Source organism: Tupaia chinensis, unplaced genomic scaffold (assembly GCF_000334495.1).
Source record: "Tupaia chinensis unplaced genomic scaffold, TupChi_1.0 Scaffold000115_1, whole genome shotgun sequence".
Classification (NCBI taxonomy): Eukaryota; Metazoa; Chordata; class Mammalia; order Scandentia; family Tupaiidae; genus Tupaia; species Tupaia belangeri.
The window spans coordinates 9,295,584-9,322,223 of NW_006159579.1; the positions used below are offsets into that span (position 1 = coordinate 9,295,584).

The 26,640-nt window shown below is 40.0% G+C and overlaps 1 long non-coding RNA gene across 1 annotated transcript in view; it reads right to left on the reverse strand.

Moving 5' to 3' along the window:
- Nucleotides 1–26,640, reverse strand: part of LOC102472206 (uncharacterized) — a 38,752-nt gene that overhangs the window by 4,201 nt on the left and 7,911 nt on the right. The window contains exon 2 of the long non-coding RNA XR_333929.1: nucleotides 22,634–22,766. This is a non-coding gene — a long non-coding RNA (uncharacterized LOC102472206). The remainder of the gene's footprint in view (nucleotides 1–22,633; nucleotides 22,767–26,640) is intronic.

Sequence of the window (26,640 nt, forward strand, 5' to 3'; positions counted from 1 at the left end):
AAGAGTGAAAGCTATCCTGAAATGTTCTTCTTGGTTTTCCTAGACCCACCGTGCCCTGGCCACAGCTCCTACCACATAATAAATACTACATCCGCATTGTTCACTGTTTTAGCCTGTTTTTGTGTCACTAACTGAAAACATCACTGACTAATTTATAAAGAATAGATGTTTATTTAGTTCATGGTGTTGGATGTCCATGGTCACGTGGCCATAGTCTTCTTATTGGGAATTGTCTGTCAAGTCCTGAGGTGGTACAGGACATCACATCATCAGGAGGCAAGAGCAGAGTCTCTGGATCTGTGTCTTGTTCCCTCTCTTGCTAAACCCACCAGGATTCAATTGTGGGAGATTACCCTAATAATCTAATCCTAATCACCTCCCAAAAGCCCTATCTCTCTTTTTTTTTTTTTTGAGAGGTTTTTGCACAGAGACAGAGAGACAGAAAGCGAGAAATCGCCCCCCAGGGGGGATGGCTATGCCGCGATCCCTTGTCCTCCATTCTCCTCTCGGGATCTTGAGCATGCACGCACACGCGCCTGGCGTGAGTTTTAAGCCACCAGGTCTGGGACGTGAGCTGCGGTTGACTACGTGGGAGTCCAGCGACATAGCCATTGCACTAACTGCTGGTCCCAAGACCCTACCTCTTAATCCCATAGTTGGATTAAGTTTCCAATCCTCTGATACTTTCACAATACAACCAAATTTCAACACGTGAATTTTTAGGAGACACATGCAAATCATAGCATTCTGATGGAACAGTTTATAGAGAGTGTCTGTAACTTACTCGTGGTTAAATAGCTAACACAGGAGCCAGGATGCTAGAGCCAGTCTTTGAACCAGGCAGCCTGAATCCAGTTTTAGTACTGGTTGTTACTCAACATAAAGACCTCCAGTTCAAGATGGCAGATGGAACAAGTACAATTGATTACTAATGCTCTCTCCCTGAACCCTACTAAAGTAATAGTGCAAGACTTTTTTAAAGGTTTAAATCTACAAAGACAAAGAAGGTGAGGGAGAAAACAATATCCCCAAGCAACAATACAATTTTAAAAGCTGGAAAGCAGATGAATGTTGGCTGGCTTAGCAGTCCCAGAAAACTAAATCCTAAACTAGCAATAATAAAAGCCAAGAAACATTGTAGTGAAGTCTTATAATTTTATTTTGCCTTGGCATTTATTTTGAATGAAAGTTGGAATTTCTCATTCCAGAAGCAGGGCTCAAGCATCCTTGACATAACTTATGTAGTCTATCCAGATAGCTGCTTTATACAATTGTTCCCTGGTCAACACTGCCCTTTGGGACACCTGGATCCAATCTACTAGTTTAGCCCTGTAGCAGCCAGCACTGGGCACATGTGCTGAGAAGGCAGTGACCCATTTGATTCCCACTGGAGGGAGGAAGTATGGATGCTGCAGCAAATTGACCCATCAGAACAGTACCAATTTCAATAATGGTCTAATGGGACTGCTGCTTGAATTGATCAGTCAGAACTACATACATTTCAATCCTTCACTTGCATACAAGGACTTTTTAAATTTATTTATTTATTTATTTATTTATTTATTTATTTATTTATTTTTACTTTTTCTATAGGGCCTGTGTGCTACCTGGAATGAGTGGGAGAGACAGAGAGAGACAGAGAGAGAGAAAGTGAGAAATCACCCCGGGGAGCGGGGGAGGAAGCCACACCACAATCCTTTCTCCTCCATTTTCCTCTTTGGATTTTGGGCATATACACAAACATGCCCAGTGTGATTTTCAAGCCATCAGGGACTTAAACCATGGGTCGCCATGTGGGAGTCCAGCACCTTAATCATCACACCACCTACTGGGGGGAGATGGCCTTTTGAGCAAACCTAGCCATCTCCCAGATGACATCAACTTTCAAAAGTCTTCCTTCTAGACAAACCTCATGGATCAGAATTTGGTTTTTAGAGTAGAGGCATTCAGTAATGGACCCACTGACCTTTACACCCTGCATAGACTGTGCAGATATACCTACCACCAATCAAGCATGACCTGCTGGAGCTCATGCATGCTTGCTTTAAACCCACCAACTTTCTATGGGAAACTTCTTTGGATAGCACTGTGGGCCCAATAAAGGTATTGGCCCATAGGTTCTTATCCTCTCTCTCTCTCCTAACCATGTGTGAGGTCTTCAGATGTACCATGTATCTTTAAATAATGAAATCTTTATTTCCATTTTATACCACTTCTAATCATTGAAAGAGTGATCTCCACATTAAAGATCTTAAGTTATAACAAACAGCAACCTGATTTCATGGCAGAAACCCCCAAAGGCTCAGGAATTGGTAGTACCAGATGGGGTTAAAATAGAAAGATTGGTTCAACGTCCAAGATGCAAACTCCCAGATCTCCTCCTCAACTCTAGCAAAAGAGTGCAGATTTATTTCTGAAGGAGGTAAAAGAGGGTCCCTGGATTAGGGTATGTCAGGTACTACTGAAGGTGGGGGTGCTCCTACTGATAATAGGGGAATTAGCTGTAAATTCACATAGTGAATGTGAGCCTCCCATTTTCATTTCTTCTCTCACAACTGCTAGAAGACTATAACCAGGGTTATATCTTTGGATGAAGAGTGGGAAATGCCTCTCTCTGGGAAATCTGACTAGCCTAAGAAGAAGGAACTCATAAATGGATTCACCTTACAGTGAACAAAACCCACAGACCACATACCTGAGCCAAGTGCAAAGAGCTTCTAATCTGCTTTTTAGAATTTTATTCTTATATATGATCAAGGAACTTAAACATCTAAACCTAACCAAACACTGAAACATATATATATATGTATATATATATATACATATATATATATGTATATATATATATACATATATATATATGTATATATATATATACATATATATATATGTATATATATATATACATATATATATATGTATATATATATATACATATATATATATGTATATATATATATACATATATATATATGTATATATATATATACATATATATATATGTATATATATATATACATATATATATATGTATATATATATATACATATATATATATGTATATATATATATACATATATATATATGTATATATATATATACATATATATATATGTATATATATATATACATATATATATATGTATATATATATATACATATATATATATGTATATATATATATACATATATATATATGTATATATATATATACATATATATATATGTATATATATATATACATATATATATATGTATATATATATATACATATATATATATGTATATATATATATACATATATATATATGTATATATATATATACATATATATATATGTATATATATATATACATATATATATATGTATATATATATATACATATATATATATGTATATATATATATACATATATATATATGTATATATATATATACATATATATATATGTATATATATATATACATAAAGCCACTTGACATCTCCAAATATTCGAGAAAAGCCTCCAATCTGAAAGACAGAGACTCAAACTAATAGGAGAAATTTTGAGGAATTCCAGACGATATAGGGATTAGATAAGATTAGACACTGCACCCAGGGAAAAAAAAAAGAGTATGGTTCTATAAAAAAGGGATCAATCAGATAAAAAAAATTAAAAAAAGAGGCCTTAGAATTTTAAACAGCTGTAACAGCAAAGATGAAATAATTTTCCTAGGCTCCACAGTCTTCCATCTACCACTTGAGGAGTCTGATGCCATTATGATTTTTGACATTTTCTCTCCAGAAGATTTTAGGATCTTCTCTTGGTCACTTGATACTTCTCAATGGTGTGACTTGGGGTAGAAACGTTTTCTGGTGTTTATGGTGGCTACTCTTAGTAATCTTTGAATCAGAAAACTCATGCATTTCTTTTCTTGGATATTTCAATTATTTTCAATATATTTCTTTTATTTTGGAATTCTTATTCAATCATTACACCTCCTCATGAGTGCTCAAATTTTCTTATATTTCTCTTCCTATTGTCCAGCTCTTTATCTTTTTGTCCTTCAGAGAGATTTCCTCATTTTCTCCTAATTTTTAGATCAATCCTGCCCAGGGAACCCCATAAAATATGGATTGGAGGGTCCAAGGAAGTGAGTCCTCCAGGGAGACTGTGTCATCACAGAGATGGCAATCATCCTCCATTTGTGTTTGATCTATGGGTGTGGGGAGGTGGTATTGGGACAAACCTCTGTCTAGCTCTCCTCCTGCTGTTGTCCTGGGATCATGGTACAACCCTCTTGTCTATAGGCCTCCTCAGCTTTTCTATCTTCTCATCTAAATCTTTCCATTCTGCAGATGCAGCAGAATCTCAGGATAGATAGTGGGGGACGTGGGGTACAAGCTTGTCTTCTTATTAATATATCCCTCTAAAGTCATTCAACCATTCACCATCCCAAAGAACTGGATTCCATGAGTGCCCAGGCAAAGACCAGGACTTCAGTTTAGGTATCCCCTTTTAAAATCCAGTACTCGGGGAGAAAGTAAAGTCTAACCTGACAGTCCCCTGTAGCAGTTTAGGAAATAACAACTCTTAAGGAACATGGGACAGCGGAATTTTTGTGTTAGTCCTCAGGTAACACACCACTGCTTAGGCCTTGCTGTGTCCTGGGATGCCAGAGGACTTGTTTCCTTAGCAACAACCATCATGTGACAGGAACATACAGAGATCCACAGTTGTTGCTTAGCAACCATGTTGCACCTGCTGGGGCTCTGGGCTGGCAGCTTGGGCCAGGGAACCTGGCTTTGAACTTGGAAACTCCTATCAATGCTGTAAAAGTAGAAAGACAGAGTTTGGGGAGGCTGTTTTAGTCCTGGGCTTTTGTAAAAATGGCAGGGGTGCTGAGGGGAAGCTGAGGCATAGAGGACTGGTATTCTCATAGTAATGGATACAGCAGGCAGGTGGGTAGCAGTTCTCTGCCTGGCCCTCCCTGGAGAAAATCCTTTCATTTCAGGGGATGGGTCTCCAGGACCCTGAGGAGATATTTGCTTTGTTCAGGACCAGACTCCATAGGTTTCAGGGGCCTGAATCAACTAGAATATCTAGTCACTAAGAGTCAGCCTATGGAGAATTGCCCTCTGCAAAGAAGCAGAGCTCTTCACAACAGGTGGACATTGGTGGTGGTGAAGACGTGCAATGAACCAAACTCAGGAACCTGGTTCTTTAACTATAGGGCTAGGCTAGCCCCATAGCTCAACAGTTAAAGGAGTTGAATCCTATATGGCTGACTGTGGTTGTAATCCCAGCCCAGTGGCTTGAAAAACATGCAGGGTTCCTGTGCCCAAAATCCCAACAGGAGGGACAAATGGAGGAAGGGGAATTGTAGTGTGATCATGCTCCATTGTGCTTTCTCTCTCTGGCATGCACAGGAACCTTCTGGCAACAAATGAATAAATGACTAACCATAGGGCCTTGGGGGAGCTGTCCATGGTTTTGGGTAGCCTCCTAATAGGCTCTTTTTCTCTCTGACTCCCTGGTTGACTTGGAGATAGGGGTGGATTTAAACTGTCTAGAACTGAATTCAACTTCCTCACCTAAGGGTAAGGGACTAAATTTTGTGTTTTAGTTTATCTATCTGTACAATGGAAATAGGAATCTCATAGGATATTGTAAAGATTAAATGAATTAACCTATGTGAAAATGATTTTCACACTTCTTGGCATATACTGAGAGCTCAGTAAAACTTTCATCATCCTCATTCCCACCCCAGTCCTACCCCCAGTGACTGGCCCAGGAGACGGGTCAAGATCAGGTCTTCCACAATTTTTCTTGATGTCCCTGGAGTGTATGGAAACAAATAGTGGCAAGAGCACTAGTCCCTTTGCATTTGCAGATGGAAGTAGCATTTACCTACCCCTGAGGAGCTTGCTGAGGTTTTAATATCCTTGACCAGTTGCCTTTGTTCATGTGAATCAAGTGCTCTTCCAAGTTTTGCTGTGCAAAATAGCCCAATGTCTTTGTCTTGGTACTTCTTAGAAAATTGTACAGAACAGCATGTTACTTTAACAGGCAGTGAAATCCTGGTTTAGAAATTGAGCTCAAATCCTAGCTTCTGCTATACACAAATCATGAGATTTTGGTGAAGTTTCATCTCCTCTTTGAGCCTCAGTTTTCTCATCTGTAGTTCAGGAGGGTGATAGTATCTAACCTCCTTGGTATGAGATATGCCTGGACCTTGTTGAACGTTAGCAATGTTAACCTGTATTAATAGCCAGAGACGGAACCTAAGATTTCCTCTCTGTGGCTTAACACCTTTATGAACTGAGTCCAGGTAAAAGTGTAAGAACTAAGAAGATGATGGATTCCCACTGGTCCTTCAAAACCGGAAAGGATGTGGTTAAAGAAGCTAATGGTCAAGATGCCTCCTTCTCTACCCTAATTTGGTACTGGAGACTACAATAGCAGGTTTGCCCTCTTGTGTCCAGAACTTTGACTGCTTCTCTCTGAGGGAATGCCAGCCACACCTTAAGCAGACTTTTTCCTTCTATCTACTCCAGCCAGCCCAAGGGCTCTCAACTCTCTTCCTCTTGCTCTAAGCCAGGGCAGAAGGTGGTGCCTGCTCTTCTTCCTTTCTCAACTGAGCTCTTCCCCAGATGACCCTACAGCTGCATGTTTCTAAAATTAGCTGGCTACTGCATTTGACTCTGATAATTAATTACCCAAATGGAGAAAATTGAATAGTTAACTGGTTCACAGGAAGATAATTAGCTTTTCTGAGCCCCTGTTATAGGCAAATAAAGAGGAGGATTGTTTCTCAATTGCCTTCATTAAAGGGAGTTCTTCTCACAAATGGGGCCCTGTCCCAAGGCCCTTGGGGCCCTGTAGGATTCCTTAGTGTTCCTGGTGCTTCATTCCAAAGCAGAGAGGCAGCTGGAATAGTGTAGCTAGCAGAGGTGTTGGATTCAAAGAGGCTTGGGCTCAGGACTCAGTTCTACCACTTAGTCGACTTTGTGATCTTGGTCACATGGTACAGCCCTTATGATCTTCATTTGTTCTATCTAAAAATGGAGTAAAGACTATATAACTCACAGGCTTGTTAAAAGCATCAAATGGGGGCCAGTAGGTGGGGCGGTAGTTAAGGATGCTGGACACCCACATGGCCGACCATGATTTGAGTCCTGGACCCGATGGCTTGCTTTCTCACTTTCTCTCTCTCTCACTCTGTCCCTCTCTGACCAAATTAAAAATAAATATATAAAGTTAAAATAATTATTTTTTAAAAGCATCAAATGATATGATGCAAGTGAAATGTTTGGTTTTCTGCTTATTGCTAGATTTTTCATTAATAAAGTTCTTCATAAAGTTTGTTGTTCATTATTTGGGGCCTATTTTACCATATCATTAGCACAGCTACCCTCACAGTGCCATGTTCCCCTGTCATGGAAACAAATGAAACATACATGGAAACCAAGAGAGCATTAGATTGAGCATTATATGCTGATTTATGTGGAGTCTGCACAGGAGAAGACTCATGAAGGTCTTCCCCAGCATACTCGGCTCTTCCTTACACCTCTGATACTGGCTCTGCTCTTTTTGGTCCTCAGCTCTCTGGGTCACCATGTGACCACCTCTTTCTAAACAAGCCCTCTCTCATCTTCTTCCAAGTACAGAATCGCATTCCCACCCTTTAGTCATAGATATCTTAAAATTCTATTTACTTTTTCCAAGCTCAGCCCCCTCTAGCGTTTAATCACTCTTGGACACTGCTAGTACATACAAGATTACATATAGAGGTTAAGAGTAAGGGTCCTCAAGCCAGATTTCCCGAGTTTGAATTCAGATGAGATATCTATTATGCTATTTACCATGTCTCAATTTGCTCATTAAAAAATTAGATTGACAATAGTAGTACCTACTTTGGAGACTTGTAATGACTAAATATATGTGAAGTACTTAGAGCAGTGCTCCGATCATATAAGTACTTAAAAGTGCTATTATTAGTAGCATTGCATTCTGATGCTGGATTAGGGCAAGGGGAGATCTACAGATAAGAGGACAGAGAGGCAGGACTGAAGACTTCCACTTGGGTCTGAACACAGGTCCTGTGGTCAGAGATAACTGGCCCACCCCCACTGAGAAGACTAAACTCTGGGAAGCATTTCTCACATTCTCTTAGGTAACTATGTTCTACTGTCTTATTTCTGCTTGATTCCCCAACAATTCCTCCCCTAGTTTCACTCAGCCAGTGACTTTGCCTCTTGTTTCACTGAGAAGATACAAGTGATTAGAAATGAATGTCAACAACCTCCCCTCACCATGTTTACTCCCTACCAGGACTCTGTTCATATATTCTGCTTTCCTCACTGCTCCTAGAGTTGAACTGCCTGTGTTTTTTCCAAGGTCAACTTTTTACTTATCACTATATCCCATCCTTTCTTGCTTATTCAAGGACATCATTCTGGCAATTTTCCTTCTTTTCCCTGCATCATCAATTTTTTTTACTCTCTACTGGAACATGCTCATCAGCATAAAAACATGCTGCTAGTTCTTCATTGTAAAAAAAATAAAAAAGCAAAACTCAGTCTCACCACCATTCTAGCATCTATGGCATTGCTTTGTTTTGCTTTACAGCAAAAGGCTTTGGAAGGAACTTGTTGTTTTTAACAACTGCTGTCTCTAATTCTTTTCCAATTCCCTCTGGAGTCTACTCCACTCAAGCTTTCACACTTACCACTCTGGATTATCAACATCCCTAATTGTCTCCATATTGCTAAATACAATGGCCAATTCTCAGTTTTTACCTTTCTTTACAATGTGGTAGAGACGGGTTAGCTGTTCACCAAATTTCTCTCTTCTTTCTCCTGGGCATTAACTGGACCCTACGTTCCAGACGTATTTGTAGTTAGATGTCACCACATAACTGGGTTCTGGCCAATGGGATATGGGTGGAAGGGATTTATTAAATCTTTAAGCCTGCCTCACCAACTCCTGTGTTGGATATCTGCCCTCCAATACATGCTTCACCTTTCTCTGCTCTGCTTTGGGAGCCTAAACACTAGAGACTTTATCAATGAGCCTGTGGTTTCTGATTGGGTTGAGCCAATGGTAGGTACCTGCAGGAGATAGGAGAGAAGAACAACAATATTGGGGTACTTATTTCCTTGGCTCCCTCCCTTTGAGGTTGCTTTGAGTTGGCCATTTTTTTCTTCAGTCAGGCATCTCTCTCTCTCTCTCTCCACAGCTCTTTCTTTCTCCCAATTCCACTAACCACTACTTTATCTTGCTTCTTCATGTTCAGGGATGGCAACTAGTTTCTACTTGTAACCACCTTAGGGTTATGGCAACATCTTTTCATAGTTTTCTTGCTCCTGCTCACATCTTTATAAATAGTCTATCTCTCTCTTTCTCTCTCTCTTTTTTTACCTTCCCAAAATTACTCAGTATGAATGTGCCCTCTTTTTTCTTGCCAATTTTTTTTTTTTACGTTTTTGGTGAACTAACCTTTATTTTATTACCTTACCTACAAATCATGCATGAATGCCCTGAAATAAGTTTTCATTGAATAAACCCATTTTTACTCAGCAAAATTCAAAAGGGGAAACATCAGGCCTTTCTGGTGTAGGAAAAGCCTTTCAATAGTCCCTAAGCAATTTTCACAAAATAATAAAATGGATGCTAGTCTTACAGAAGTTTTGGCTTAATTTTACCAAGCACCAAGATGTGCCACAATAGTTAAGGCAAGGCAGAGACAAGTTACCAAAAAAGTTACTAATACAACAATATATTGCAGTCTGAAAACAGCCACTGTTTATTTACTGACCAGATTACAAAAACAATCATGGTGGATACCTTAGTTCATCCTTCTAATAAGTCTGTTGATCTGGTCTTCCCTGTTGCCAGCATCTCCACCTTCTGCAAAATGGGTGGTCTTTTTCTTCATTCCACCCCATGGAGAAGATAATTTGAAGGGCCACAGGAAGTTATTTGCTTTTTTGAAGCGTTTTCCAACAGTATAGATTTCATGAATCAGATCCTCCATGCATATGATGCCGAATTTACTAAGAGATCACGCAACCAAAGAGTTATCTGTCAAAACAATTCGCTTCTTATTGATTTTACCATAACCACGTTTGTAGATCAGTTCATTTACTGATTTCAGGTTTGGGTACCCCCATGCAATATATGGTTCCGTAATTCTCAGCATGTTAATTGAGGCCTTGTTGAGTTTAACAAAGGTGCCATTGAAGATCTGGCGAAGACGAAGAAGCTGCAACACCTTTCGAATCTTTGGGCTCACTCCATTGATACCTCTGATCCTGATGACAAATGCCAATTTGGATTCTGCAGGTACATAGAAGCTGCCAGCTTTTCTTGCCATCCTGGCCATGCGAATCTCAGTTCTGTACATCTGTCTGTATTCCTTATGATAGTGCTTAGCTTTTTCATAGATAAGCTTCCTCCTTGCCTTTCGAAGCATCTTTTGAGCAAACTTCTTTCTCAGGCGCTTGATCTTCAACTCCACAAAATTCCTTCGCTTTTTCTTAAGGGTTTCTGGCACAGCAGGAACCTTTTTCTTGGTGGCTTCTGCAGCAGCAGGAGCCTTTTTCTTGGTTTCTGCCGCAGCAGGAACCTTCTTTTTCTTCTCTTGAACGCCCTCCATCGTTCCAGCCGGAAAAGAGGAAGCTCTTTCTTGCCAAATTCTAACCAGCATACTTCCCATGCACCATTCTCATTTCCTACCTCCACCTACTGGACAATGACACCCAGAGCAACTTTGGGAACTACAAGTTAAAGATACTTGGGCTCTTTCAACATAAGACACTGATTATCTTCATGGAAGGAGATCCACTACTCCTTTCCATTAATCTCCCCCCACTCTGCTGCTGAATATACAATACTTTACCATTTACTCCAATGGCATAGGGATGTCCCTATTACAGCACCTAGTTCAATTTGATTATAATAACCTATCTGCAGCATTTTGTACAATTTGTGATTCTCTGCTGCTAATATCTTTGCGCTTAGCTTCTGTGACTTAATTTCCTTCTACTTCAATGACTGCAATGACTTCTTTCTTGGACTTCTTTGCTGGTTCTTCCTCAGCTCCCCACCTAAATGCTGGTTTTCCCAGGGCTCAGTTCTTGGTCCTCTTCTCTGTCTCCACTTCCTTCCTGGTGACTTCCTCCAATTTCATGGCTTTAAGAACTCTCAAACACACACGCACTTACACCAACCAGGCATTTTCCAAAACTCTTGACTAATACATCTAACTATATTCTTGATATTCTCCTTTAAGGGGATATCAAGTGAAATAAAACATGTCAAAATTAAATTCCAGATTTTAAAAAACTTGCTCATCCTATTATTTGCCCCATGTCAATAAATAGTAACTCCATGTTGCTAAGGCAAAAAACCTTGGAGTCATCCTTGATCCAGCTCTTCTGTTCTCTCCCTCTACATTTTACTTGTCGGCAAATCCCATCAGCTCTATCTCCAAGATATATTCATATTCTGACCAAATATCACCAATCCATTTAGTAAGGTAAGAAGTAAAAGATAAAGTCTCTTAATAGTCAGTGAGACCTGACATGATCTGGTTCCACTACTTCTCTTTTCTCAGTTCTGCTACTCTTCCCCTTACTTGCTCCACTTCAGACATACTGGATCTTTGAGTTCCGTGTAAGTGGCAGCATACTCCAACCTCAGGGCATTTGTCCTTGCTCTTCTCTCTTTTGTGAATGCTATTATCTCAGATAGCCATGTGGCTCATTCCATTGACTCCTTTAAGTCTTTGTTCAAATAGCAACATGTCAGGGAGGACTTTCATGACCACCCTACTACAAACCTGAGCCTCTTGCAACACTCTGTACCTTTTACTTCCTTTATTTGTCTCTATAGCACTGATCATCATCTGACATGCTGTGTATTTTACTTATTATCTGTCCCTCTTCACCATGAGAATGCTAGTGTCGTAAGTGTAGAGATTTCCAATCATTGTGTTCACTGCAGTATCTCCAGCATCTAGACAAATGTCTGGCACATGGAAATACTTCCTAAATGAATGAATGCATTTCTCCCGATTCTTTTGCTAAAAGGGTGCTATTTTCTTTTTAACCTTGAGTTAAAAGATTACAGTGCTTATTTATAAACTTGGACACATGAAGTGCCAGACTTTGAGTAAAAGGGAAGAATATATGGAAGGAAAATTATCCTGTTACATGATTGTCATCATTATTATTACCAAACACTTGCCCTGAACTGGTATGAAAGTAAAGTCTTCCACGAAGAAACTCATCCCTTCAAATCCACTGAAATATGCCTAGTTCCATCCTAGACAAAAATCTATGGCCTGTACTTTTCAGAGAACCCGTCCTCTCATGCCAGCAGTCAAAAGTCAGAACATCCTTTAGGGAACATTTAGCACTGGTGTAAGCACCATTACCAGATTTTAGTACCATTTAAACTAGCTCCAGGGTGGAAGGAAAACAGTTTTGAGTAAATCAACATCCCCAAATCTCAAAGGATGGTCACTAGATCTTCACTGAGCTCTTTTCCCTAGCAGAAACTAAGTTTCTCCTCATGAGCCCCAAGGATAGGTTATTTCCCAGATAGAGATTCTACCATCAAAGGATGAATGTTGATTCCTCTGGGAGCTCACGTGGGAAGGCTGGATCCCATAGAAGCCAGTGTAGTACTTTGCTGACTCCCAATAATGTATTTTAAACAGAAGAATGATATTACTAGATTTGTACTCTTGGAAAGATTATTCTGAAATACAAAATGAAACAAAAACAGAAAAACCAAAACAAATCCAAGAGACAACTCTGAAAACTGGAATGAGGCATGGCTAAGCAGGGACAAGAATAAAGGAAAGGAGACCAGAAGTTGTTACTGCAATCTACATGTGGGCAGAAGGTGGGCAGGGTGACTCAAGGAGAGACAATACAAGTAAGGATGGAAATTACACCAGGTGCACATGTGTGCATGTCCAAATCCCAGGAGAGTGGAGGAGAAAGGATTGTGGTGTGGCCAATCCCTTGGAGGGTAATTTCTCACTTTCCTTCTTACTGTACGGGCAAGTACACGGGCCCTATGGCAAAAACCTAAGGGAAAAAAAAAGAAAGAAAAAAAAGAAATATATGTAGACTTTTCATTTTTATAGTATGTACTCTGTGTGTTAGAGATACAGTGTCAGCGATCAGACATTCTTCTTTCCCTCAAGTAAGATGTGATGAGGTCCAATGGAGGAAAGAAGTGGAACAATGCTAGCCATTTAAGGGGAACAAGAAACATGGCCTGTTATTATTTATTAATAACATGTTCTTGGAGTTTCAGGAAAATGACTAAATAAATAAATAAATAAACTAAGCACTGGAAAAGAAGAGCTAAACCTATTTCTTAGACTGGCTACATGGTCTGATGGTTAAGGGAGCCAGATCCCACATGGTCAAACAGTTTGAATCCTGGCCACAGTAGCTTGAAAAATATACAGGGAATGTGTGCATGTGTGCCTAAGAATGGGGAAATGGAAGAGAAGGAATTGTGGTGTGACTATGCCCCATTGGGGAATGTTTTTCCCTCTCCCTTTCTCTCTGTCTCTATGTCTCTCACTCTCTGGCAAGCACATACACTCTCTGGTAGTAAAAATAAATAAACAACTTAAAGTAATGTCTTAATTTTAAAAATTCTAAACCTTCTTATTTTTTTCTGATGTTATTAACAAGAAAATGCAGAAGATTTCAGTTAAAAAAAGAGTATATGAATAATATAATTTGATAAGTTGTCTTGTTATAAGACAAATGTACAAAAAATCAGTAACTTTTCCCTGTTCTATCCATAAATACTTAGAAATGGAATGGGAAAAAATTCTATTTACAACAGTTTCCAAAACTACAGAATATTTAAAAATAAATTTTACAAGGACATAGAAAAATGATATAAAAACTATAAAGTTTACTGAAAGACATAAAAGCTTACCATATTCTTGGGTAGGAAGGTGTAAAAAATTTTAAATTTTCTCCAAATCTATATATCAATTTATTATAATCTATAAGTTTTTGTTTGAATTGGATAAAGCGACCTTGTTACACGAAAAAATACTTGATTAAGAACTATGAAAAGATGACATAGACATCTTATAATACTCAATATTGATTAATAGTCTGGGAAAAGCAACTCGAGGTAACAACACTTTACATCTGCCAAGTTGCTAAAAAATGAAAAGGAGCTATTGCTGGTGGGGATGTAGAGAAATGGCATTCTCATCCACTGCTGATGGAAATCTGTTACAGGTTTTCTGAAAAGCAATCTAGTAACATCTATTAAAATGTAAAATACATACACCCTTCACTCAGCTAGCCTACTCCTGGGATTCTTTTCCTTAGAAACAAGAGCACCAGTATACAAGGACATATGTTTATTGCTTGTGAGTGAAAACAAAACAGAAATCAAAGCAAATGCCCACTAACAAGATGATGGGGAATATATTTGGATGCCTTTTTGAAGCTATCAAAGCACATCAGTTGGAGATATATTAATTGCCATAGATATTTCACAAAATATTGACTGATGTAGATTTGAATATAATTATATAAGCATTTGGGGAATATTAAAGGTATTTTAATAGGGTTATATTTACCCATGAGCAAAGAAAACCTAAAATAACAGTGACTAACAGAAGCCATGCTACAATCCATGTTGATCTGGAGTTGAAATGGCTTTTCTCTTTCAAGAAAACCTCTGAAACCCAGGCACTTCCACCTTTTTCTCTGCCATGTGGAATCCAGTTCACTTAACCACCAGGCTATGGGATGGACCCTTTTCTCTCTCACAATATTTTACAGTTCTCCTCATATAATTTGACCAGAGAGAGACTGAGAGAGATATAGAGGGAAAGTGAGAAAGCAAGCCATCAGGTCCAGGACTTGAACTGTGGTTGGCCATGTGGGACTCCAGCATCTTAACCACCATGTCACCTGTCAGCCCATGGAATCTCCTTTTATTCATTATACTTACTAACTAACAATTATTGGAATAGGAAAAAGTCATAGGTTTATGTATGTATTCCTCATATTGAACCACTTCATTGACCTCTATTAGTTTCAATAATATTTGCAGTTGGTTTTCAAGGATTTTCTAGGAAGGAAAAAATATAGTCTGGAAATAAAGATAATTTGCTGTTTCTTTTCATATCTATCATCTTCATTTCTCTTTCTTACCTGAAGATATTGCTTGGAGAGCAATTAATGACAGTCAGTGGGTATCCCATTTAAAAAGAACACCTCTAATGTTAAATGTTTTACCATGAAGTTTGCTGCTGTGGCTTCTAATTTATTAAAACAGTGTCCTCAGCTCTTCTGTTCTTTGCTTAGTAAGGTGTTTATAATCTTCATTGTCATCATTGTCATTATCACCATCATCCAAAATAGAGATTATATGTTAATTAATGCATTTTGGCATATATTGATATAGTATTATGCTTTTTCCCCCTCTTATCATCTGATGTATTGCAGAACGCCTGGTTCAACATAGATTTCTAAATGCTGAACCAATCATTCTTCCTGAAATAAACACTACTTGGTCACAGTGCACAATTCTTTTAATACACTGCTGGGTATGACTTACTAATATTTTATTTAAGACTTTCATATCTGTAAGTGCCTAGTTAAATTTTCATATTACAAAATGCTTTGTATTTTTGTATTACAAATTGTATCTTTCTGTATGTGAGTTTAAATATCTAGTTTAAATAACATAGAAGTGATATTTTAAATAAAATTTCCTAGGAGCCACTCATAAAACCATCTAGTTGCTTTGGGGCATAGATTATTTACAACCTTTTCCATGATACCAATGGATTTTGGTGTATTTTGATATTTAATTCAATTTTAGGAAACTATATTTTTAAGGAATACTATTTATTTCAGATAAATTTTCAGGTATATTGACATAAGTATTAATGCAGAATTTTCTAATAACTTTTAATTCTTTATATGTGGATGGAAAGATTCTATTCCTTATACGTGACATTGTGTAACTTGTGTTTTTCCTTGCTCATGCTCGATAGGAGTTTTTGTTTTTATTTTTCTTTTTTTGGTAGAGGTGCATATACTCACTGGAGGGAGAGAAAGAGAGACAGAGACAGTGAGAGGAAAAGTGAGAAATCGCTCCCCATGGGGGATAGTCACGCAGCAATCCCTTCTCCTTCACTCTTTTTCTGGGATCTTGGGCACACACACACATGCATGCCTGGCATGAGTTTCAAGCCATTGGGTCCGGGACTTGAACTGCGATTGGCCATGTGGAAGTCCAGTGACATACCTCTATGCCATCTGCTGGCCCCAGAGTTTTTCATTTTTTCCCTTCTTCTTTTTAGTCTTTTTAAAGAATGAGATCTTACTTTTATTTATTTATTTTTAAAGAATCATTTGTTTTAAATTGATTTATTAATTTTTTTTTTAATTTGGTCAGAGAGAGAGAGAGAGAAAGGGAAAGTGAGATAGCAAGTCTCCAGGTCCAGGACTTGAACCGTTGCCAGACATGTGGAAGGTCTAGCGCCCCAACCACCATGCTACCTGCTGGCCCCACTTTTATTTATTAAGTCTACTTATTTTTTGCTATCTAATTTATTAGTTTCAGCTTCTATCTTTAACAATTCCTCTATTCTAAAATATCGGTTATATGCTTTTACTTGTTGATAACCCTGCTAGGAGAATTCTAGTTCAAAATAAATTTTTTTAAATTAAGGAATAAAAAATGTCATTGTTCTATATAATGAAAATGATATAAAATTGTTCATAATAGCAAAATGCAAAACACCTGGTGCTGTCAAGTATGTGGATCTTTCCAATTCACCATTTTACACCATTCTTTTAATAAATATGTCTTATCAGGAAAAAAGTTTTTGAAAAAAGAATTCCCAGTTACCTATCCTTTTGGGGGTGTATATAATAAAGACTTATTAGATGCTATGCTGGGCAGTGGAGTTGATGAGAAACAGGAGTTGGTTCTTCACTTGGATAGTCAAGAGAAGGTAATGTTGGTAGCCTAGAGAGTACAGAGGGTTGGTGGAACCATCCCGATCCCCCACCACCACAGGATAATAGAGACTCCAAGAGATAGAGCAGAAGGTCTCTGAAAATCCAACAGAACTCCTACCTTGCCTAATCTGTCCAGATCCATGCTGATGAACAACAAATCAATACATGAGTTAATACTTAAAGAATGCAGAAAGGGGATTGGGCAGGTACTCTACAAACCAAGTAATCTACAGAGATATTCCAGAATGCAAGTTATCTTCAGGGACCCTCGAAAAAAGTATGGCCCCATTCTATATTTGAGGTTGATATAAACTTAAGTCCAGTTATATGTTCAACACTGCTGTAAAAATTATTTTTCCAAATATATCACAAACCTTAAAAATGTCTGTGCCCTTTAACCTAAAAATGCTATATCTAGGGAGCACAGCAGTGTGATGGAATTAATCGAGGTTGTTGATAAAGATCTAAAACAATGTTCATTACTTGGTTATTCATAATAGGAAAAAAACCTCGTTAGCACAAACTGCATTGTGACGTGTGGGCACTGTTCAATTTGCTGTGTCATCTGTATTCGCAGACATGGGCTGGTTTGATTCAAAAAGGCCAAGACTGAGAGAAGGGATGGAGGAAAAGGGAGAAATGGAGAGAGAGGAAAGAGAGGTGGGGGGACGAAAGGCAGAATGGTCAGGGAGAAGCATAGAAAGAGACAGAGACAGGGACAGAGATGGGGACAATCTGTTAAGCAGTACTGGGTGAATCAGTGTGGAATAAAGACTTTGGTGAATAGTGTTTATGGAATAAAGACTCAAAAGAGAGAGTCAGAGACAGGAGTGGATTCAGAGACAGGTCCCCAGCTCCCTCTGGCATTAGACCTCACTGACCCTGAAGCACCCAGCATGGGGGATGCTGACCAAGCTGGGAGAGGAGGCTGGCAGCAGGGCTAGAAGAGGGAGGGCAGGGTGTGGGCAGGGCTTTGGGCACAGGCTGCTGAGTCCCTGGATGGGCAGGGGAGAGGAGAGGGACACTTGGGCTGCCCTGGTTCTGTCATGGCCTGAGGAAGTAGAGAAGCAGCTCGGGTCATAGAAGGGGTAAGGATGCCGTGTTCTAAGACACCCCACCCCCTCAAGGGAGGGTTGGAATACAGAATACATGGCCTTAGCTTGGTCCTTTTATTGAGAGAGATTATTGCTATAGGGCACATGCGCTTACTGGAGAGACAGAGAGACAGAAAGTGAGAAATCAGCCCCCGGGGAGGGGGATGGTCATGCAGCAATCCCTTCTCCTCCATTCTCTTCTCGGGATCTTGGGCATTCACACACACAGCGTGAGTTTCAAGCCACTGGGTCTGGGACTTGAACTGTGATTGACTACGTGGGCATCCAACTACGTAATTAGTATGTTCATCTGCTGGTCCCTAGCTTGTCCTTTCTAATTGTATCCCCCACCTTATGAACTTCTGTGTTTGCTGCAGGAGTTTATTTCTACAAAATCATCGGGGGATGCTGCTTTGGTATTGTGGACGGATGCCTTCAGGTATTTGTTGGGATGATTTTAGGATGTGTCCTTCAGTAATTACTTCAGGTTTGTCATTTTCTACCTAATCCAGACCACAGGGGAGATATTTTCTCTCTTTCCACCTCTGGATGGATTGGCATGTGTGGCATGCTCATGCTGCATAATGTTGACCTTAGTCTTCTCTGGCTCCCAGTTCCTGCTTCCCCTGACGAATCATTTTGGGATCATTTGCGCCTTCCCATGGTGCTCCTTTGTTCTGCACTGCAGCGTGCCAAGCATCCTTTTCATGTGATTCCCTCTGCTTTGGACCTTGCACCCATGCAGAGCTGAAGTACGAAGTCTCATGGGAGGCTCAGTGTAGTAGATAGCTTTCATACTGCCGCCTTGCTCGGCCCCTTCTCCACCTCAAACTCCCAGACCCCTCTTTTTGCAACTACAGCTTCCCTTCAAAAGCCCTATTCTGTCTTTAATTTGAAGACACAATTTAAGGCCACCCCTCTTCCTCATTTCAGGGTCTACCTTGTCAGGCCTGCAGCATCTTTTTTTTTTTTGAGAAGTTTTTGCTAAAGGGCACATGCACTCGCCAGACAGACAGAGAGAGACCAGAGACAGAAAGTGAGAAATCACCCCCCTGGGGGGATGGCCACACCGCAATCCCTTCTCCTCCGTTCTCCTCTCCGCAATCCCTTCTCCTCCGTTCTCCTTTCGGGAATCTTGGGCACGCACGCAAATGTGCCCGGTGTAAGTTTTAAGCCACCAGGTTTGGGACGTGAACCACGGTCTACTACATGGGAGTCCAGCGACATAGCCATTATGCTAACTGCTGGTCCTGCCTGCAGCATCTTTACCAGACTTGATAATCAGGGGCTACTCAGTCTTTCAAATTTTTAGTAGCACAGAATGAGCGAGGACTATGAATATGAGGCTATCCTGGTTGAGTTTCCAGAAGCAGCTGAAAAGACAATTTCCGTAAAAAATTGATTTAAAGGGGTTCCCTTGGGCTAATCTTGTAGCCCAGTGCTTTAGAGAACTGGATCCTTCAGGGCTGACTGCAGTTTGAGTCCCGGCCCTTATGCTTGAAAAACTGCTGGGCATGTGTCCAAGATCCCTATAGGAGAGAAGAGTGGAGGAGAGGGAAATGTGGTGTGACTATGCCCTTGTGGGGGTGCTTTCTCTCTATTTCTCTCTGGTGAGTTCACACATGCTTTGGCAATTAAAGAAAAAAAGTGGGGCCTGCAGGTGACGTGGAGGTTAGGCAGCTGGATGGATAACTGTGTGGTTCAAGTCCTGGACCCAGCAGCTTGAAAAACACACTGGTACGTAGGTGTATATGCTCAAACTCCTAAGAAGAGAATGGAGGAGAAGGGATTGTGATGTGGCTATCCATCCTGCTTGAGTGTGTGGGGATGATTTCTCTCTCTCTCTCTTTATCTTTCTATTTCTGGCAAGTACACAAACCCTATAGCATAACTTAAAAAATGTCCCCCCCCCAAAAAAAAAAAACTGATTGGGGAGTGGGTGGGAAAGAGAGACTGGAAAAGAAAGAAGACCAAACCTCTACAGTGAACAGAGTACCAGGGAGGGTCACTTTGGTTCAATTCCTAACTAGAACTCTGGAAATATCTTAAAATTGCCCCCACCAGAAAGCATGATTGCTGGAAGATTATGCTTCCCCATGTGTCAATCTCATGCAAAGGGCTGCCCCTGGAGGACATCAATTCCCAGGCACTCTGCCAGAAGACGCAGGTGCAGGCTGTTGGCAGTGAACACACGTGGATAGCCAGCAGGACCAGGGATCCTAGGGGCTGAGGGCACAGCACCGAGTCTTTTCTTCTCCCCTCCCTTAGTCAACTCTCTAGAGAACAATTTTCTTATCGATGTGAGTTCCTCCACTCTGGAGAAAGCAGAAGCAGCTATCATTGAGGATGTGGTGTTGGCTTGCTTACTCAGGAGGGCAAGAGCTATTCTTCCAGGCCCTTCTTTCATTTTCTGACTCCTCCGGGGGGTGTGACTGAGTTTCTCAGAGTGACTGCAGCTGAGCATTCACACCAAATCCATGGATCTGCCCCTCAATAATAGCATGGGGAGCTGTTTGGCTCTCCTTCCAGACAGGGCTTCTCTGGCTGTCTCTGAGACAAAACCCTAGTCCCAAGTCACAGAGCCCAGGTCATGCAGGAGGCAACTGCACTGTCCTTTTCCAGAACCGGGCCCATTCACCCTTGCTTTGGTTGATGCCAGGGCAAGTTATCATGCTGCTTGGAACACAGCTTTACTGTCGGGGCTATCTGCCCACATTGGAAACAAGGTAGTGGGTGTGACTGCTAACGAAATCCTGGAAATAAGGAATTTGCTCTTCTGTTCTTTAGAATCTCAAACTCAGGTGCTGGAGTCAGGCCCACATTGGCTCCTAGAGTCTGAGTAGGGGGCTATGAGTGTGAACTCTGCTACCCTGGGCCATTCCTTAACAGCAAGGAAGAGGTTACCTTTCCCTCTTGTTTCCCTGGAATTAATTCTATCAACAAGGAGAACAGTGTTGAGGGGATTCATCCAGATCTTGGCAATCAGTGCTTTTCCAGAAGACTTTTGCTTACTTCAACTGAGTATTCCCTCAGCTGCTGTTTGCAAAAGTGTCACTGGTCTGAACAGGCACACAGAGAATTCCTAACAACTCACCATGTCACTGAATGCCAGCCAGGACAGGCAGTTGACCAGGCATACAGAGACCTCTGAAAACCAGAGGCTGCCACAGGAATCTGAGCAATGCCCTGCAGACTTCCTGCTGTTTCTGGTGTTTCTTCCTTCAGGTGCTTGTCCAGCTTCTAACATCTCTGCATTGCGGAGTGGCAACATTGGAAACAAGTGTTTATTTCTAACTCCTCTCCAAAACCTCAAAAGGATGTCAAGAAATTGCAATGACAATGAAAAAAAAATGTAAATGCACAAGGACAAAGAGATTTAGAGAGGATACAGGAACAGATGACAAATGTTGAGAAAATTTCAGAAGCTGGAAAGTCAGTGGTAACCGACTTAAAAGAGCAGAGAGTGTTAAAATTTAAACTAAAATGGGGTGGTGCACAATGAAAAGAAGCAAGCAGAGTCCTTGCTGCAGGATCCCAACTGTAATACCCCTGAAGACAGGGATGACAGGTGGGGCTGAAAATAGGAGATATACCTCTGTCTGAGGAGCAGTGAGAGTCCTAGATCTCCATCTTCATTCTATACAGTCAGGTGACTGCCCTATGTACAGTGGAAGAAAATGGGATGTTCAAAAGAAGATGCTCTGGATTCAGAAGTACCAGCCTCAATTGAGAACAGAGAACTATATGGAAAATGAGCACTGAGTGAAAGTCTACATGTAGGGACCAGCAGTTAGCGTAATGGCTATGTCACTGGACTCCCATGTAGCCGATAGAGGTTCTAGTCCCAGACCTGGTGGCTTAAACTCACGCTGGGTGCGTGTGCGTGTGTGTCCAAGATCCCGAGAGGAGAATGGAGGAGAAGGGATTGTGGCGTGGCCATCCCCCCTGGGGGGTGATTTCTCACTTTCTGCCTCTCTGTCTCTCTCTCTCTTTCTGGTGAGCGCACGCACCCTATAGCAAAAACAAAAACAAAAACAAAAACAAAAAACAAAAAACAAAACCTCTCCAAAAAGTCTATGTGTAAATGCTACATCTCTCCACTCTCCCTTCTTAAAATGATGGCAGACAGGGGAACCAGCAGTTAGCGTAATGACTATGCCGCTGGACTCCCACATAGTCGACCGCGGTTTGTGTCCCGGACCCGGTGGCTTAAAACTCACGCCAGGTGCGTGTGCGTGCGTGCCCAAGATCCCGAGAGAAGAATGGAGGAGAAGGGATTGCGGTGTGACCATCCCCCCTGGGGGGTGATTTCTCGCTTTCTGTCTCTATGTCTCTCTCTGTCTGTCTGGTGAGCGCACACGCCCTATAGCGAAAACCTCTCCAAAAAAAGAAAAAAAAAAAAGATGGCAGACAAACTTACACTCTCCACTCTGCGGCTATTGACTAGGTGAAGAGAAAAGATCTGTTAATATTGGATGAAACAATGAAACAGCTGGGCTCCATCTGACCCGGTCCTTACCTGATCACCGTACTCTGAAGTCAGCCCACTGTAGATGAACATCATCCATGCACACAGATCTCTAAGTCAGCATTTTGGTACCTTTACTTTGACGTCTGAGCAGACAGCATCATTGGACAACAGAGGGGAACATCTAACATGAAAGACAGAGACATAAATCAACCAGCCCGCCAACCAGACATAGAAGGGGAAAACAAAGGACTGAAAGTGAAAGAAAATATAAAAATATTCTAGACCTTATAAGTCTGTATCCGTGAAAACAATGAAAACAGAGCAGTAAGCTATAAAAAGGAGCATCTAGAGAATAAGCATTCTTAAAAATTCAAAATATAATTGCAGAAATAAAAAAATCAATAGATGAATTATAGTATAATTTCAGGAATTCTCAGAGGTAGTAGAAGAAAAATAAAATAGGAGAGAAGAGGTAAGAAAATTCAGTACTTAACCCAGAATATCCAATAACTGACTAATTCAAGTTTCAGAGAAAAGAGAGAAAATGAAGAAAAGATATAATCATACTAGTAGATATGACAGACAAAAAAAAAAAAAGAAGAAGAAAGGAAATAAGCTCATGCTCACCATTAGGAGAATAGATTAAATGAATTGTGATATGTTCACATAACAGAATGCTAGGGGGCGAAGGAAAACTAATGAACTATAGCTGTGTGTAGAGGTGACTCTTAGAAATGATGTTGAATGTAAGGCAAGCTGGCACTTCAGAGTGTCATTTCTGTGTGATACCATTTGTATGATGTTCAAAGGCAAGCAAAAGGAAACGAGGTATAGTTTAGCAACATCTATGTGGTTATTGAAACAATAAAGGAAAGAAAATGAATTGGGAAAAAGTCAGTAGAGTGGTTATGGGGCTAGTAGCAGGTGAGGTATGGCAAGCAGTGGGATGACAAGGAATAGAATCAGAAAATACCATGCAGGATGGTCAAATAATTGGTAATAGGCGATTTCCTAAACTGGGTGGTGGGTTTACAGACATTTGTTTTACTATGTTTCATAACCTGTATTACTCATATTATATGTTAAGGGGATCAATCTCTCTCTCTCTCTCTCTCACACACACACACACACACACACACACACACAACTACTGCCTGAATTGAGGACATGAATTCTACATTAAAAGTTCAATGAAATGAGAGAAAAATAATCTACAAATTTCGTAAAGCCTAACTTTATAAAATTTCAGAGCATCATAGATGAAGAGAATAGCACGACAGCAAGAACAACTCACATAAAAAACAAACAAATGAAAAACTTAGAATCAGGGCCAGCCAGGTAGTGTGGTGGTTAAGGTGCTGGATCTCACATGGCTGGCTGATTGTGGTTCAACTCCCAGATCTGGTATACTGAAAACATACCAGGCATGTGTCTTTGTGTGCCCAAAATTCCAAGAGCAGACCGGAGGAGAAGGGATTGCAGCACGGCCTTTTTCCCTGAGGGTGATTTCTCACTTTTTTTTTCCCTCTTTCTCTCTGGTGAGTGCACGTGCTCTATTTAACAACAACAACAACAAACAAACAAACTTAGAATTGGAATAGTGTTGTTCTCATTGGCAAGACTGGAAATAGACAACAGACCTTCTAAGGTACTTCAAGAAAGTTTCTTACATAGAATTCTAGACCCATCAAAGTAGCAAATGAAAGAGTAGAATTAAGATACACTTAGACTAGTCAGACCTCAGAAATGTTAATATCACCCATGAGCCCCTTCTCAAAATGAGAGATTGTGCTTCCCTAAAATGAACCAGTAAATCAAGAAAGTGTTAACCATGAAAACCACGACTCAGAGGTTCCAACATAAGAAAGACACCAAAAGAATACAAAGAATGTCAATTAAGGAAAGTACCGCCCAAACTACTGGAAACAGGCACAGAGCACAATCAATTCAGGTTAGAGCAGGACAAGAGAACCCAAAGAAAAACGTGCAACTGGGGCTGGTAGATGCTGTGGTAGTTGGGGCATTGGACTCCCAAATGGCCAACCACGGTTCAAGTCCTGGACCTAGTGGCTTGCTTTCTCACTTTCTCTCTCTCGCTGTCTGTCTCTATCTGGTCAAATTAAAAAAAAAAAATATATATATATATATATACACACAGACATACATATATAGTGAATAAAGTAAGTCTAAAAAAAAAGAAAATCATGCAACTGATCAAATGCCTAATATTTAAGTGTTCTGAGAGAAGACTTACTGTTCTGTGTGAGAGTTCTGGAAAAACACTAACCAAAAAAAAAAAAAAAAGAAAGAAAAGAAAAAAGAGGCTATTTATCAACCCCAGGGGAAATCAAATGTTGCATAGGAAAGTTATGTAAATACAATATATTATATGACTCATTATGGGGTATATAACATTTACATAATCTTTATAATGCTAAATATTGACTGAAACAGAAATAATGCTATAAATATATCAGAGAAAAAGGAAAGTGAAAGTGTGTTTATAGTAAAAGTGTGTAAAATTTAATAGAATTCAATCTGTACCTTTCATAGTTATAAGAAAATGCCTAATTTCTAAAATGAAAAAAATCAGCCAAAATAGAAGTAGAGGGAACACTCAGCAACTCAACGTATTAGACTATATAACCCCAAACCAAAACTAGATGAAGACAGCAAAAGATAGGGAAATATAGCTGGTTTCACTAAGTAGCACAGATTTAAGAGAGCTGTAAATGAGATGTTAGCAAGCTGAATGCATCAGAACCAAGCTGGTCTTATCTCAGCAACACAAAGGTGGTCCAAATTAAAACAATTTATTAATGTAAGTTATCACAATAATAGACTAATGGAAAAAAACCTACCTCATTATCTTGAGAGTCATAGAAAAGGCATTTGATAAAACTTAGCACTCATTTATGTTTTTTTAATTATTTATTTAATTTTATTTATTAATTCATTTATTTTAATTTGCCCAACGGGTGGGGGGGGGAGGGAGAGCAAGCTGCCAGGTCTGGGACTCAAACCATGGCCAGCCATGTGGGAGTGTCCAGCACCTTAACCACCACGCCACCGCACTCATTTATGTTAAAGACAATTTTAGTCAACTAGGAGAAGAAAGGATTTCTTTAACTTGATGTAAACTCTTTACCAATATATGTAAACTTGATGCACACTCTCTACATCAAATAGAATATATAATGGTGAAGTATTAAAGAATTCATTTGGGGGGGCCAACAGGTGGCATGGAGGTTAAGGCAGCTGGATTCCACCTGGCTGATGGCATGGTTTGAGTCCCAGATTGGTAGTTTGAAAAATATACCATGCGCATGTGTGTGTGTGTGCCCAAAATTCTGAGAGGAGAATGGAAAATGAAGGATTGAGCATGGCTGTACCCCCTGGGAGGATGATTCCTCACTTTTCCGCTCTCTCTTTGTCGCTTCCTGGCAGGTATGCACATGCACCCTTTAGCAAAGACTAAAAAAACGCATTCACTTTAGAATTAGGAAGTTGACAAAGGTGCCCTCTGACATCTTTCTGTTTAATACCGTACTTGGTGGACCTAGCCAGTGCAGTAGGACAAGAAAAAGAAATGATACAAAGATAGTAAAGGGAGAAAAAGCTTACTTGTTCTGAGGGAATGATATTCAGGCCTAGAATTCTAGAACCAACAAACTCAAATGAGAGACAGAATTAACATAAGTTCCGTAAAGATGGTCTCAAAAAATTTATCTTCCATGCATCCTGTACTTAGTTCTTATTGCTTCTAAAACAAATTCACCACATAACATAAAACAACACAAACAACACAACACAAATTTATTATTGTATAATTCTAGAGGTCTGAAATTATTCTTATGAGACTAAAATCAAGGCATTAGCAGGGCTTGGTCCTTCCAGTGTCTCTAGAGGAAAAAATATCTACTTGTCTTTTCCAGCATCTAGAGGCTGCCCACATTTTGTGGTTTGTGGCCCTTTCCTGCATCATTGAAGTACATCATTCCAACCTTGGCTTTTGCCATCTCATCTTATCTCCCTGTTATCATCATTTCATGGGC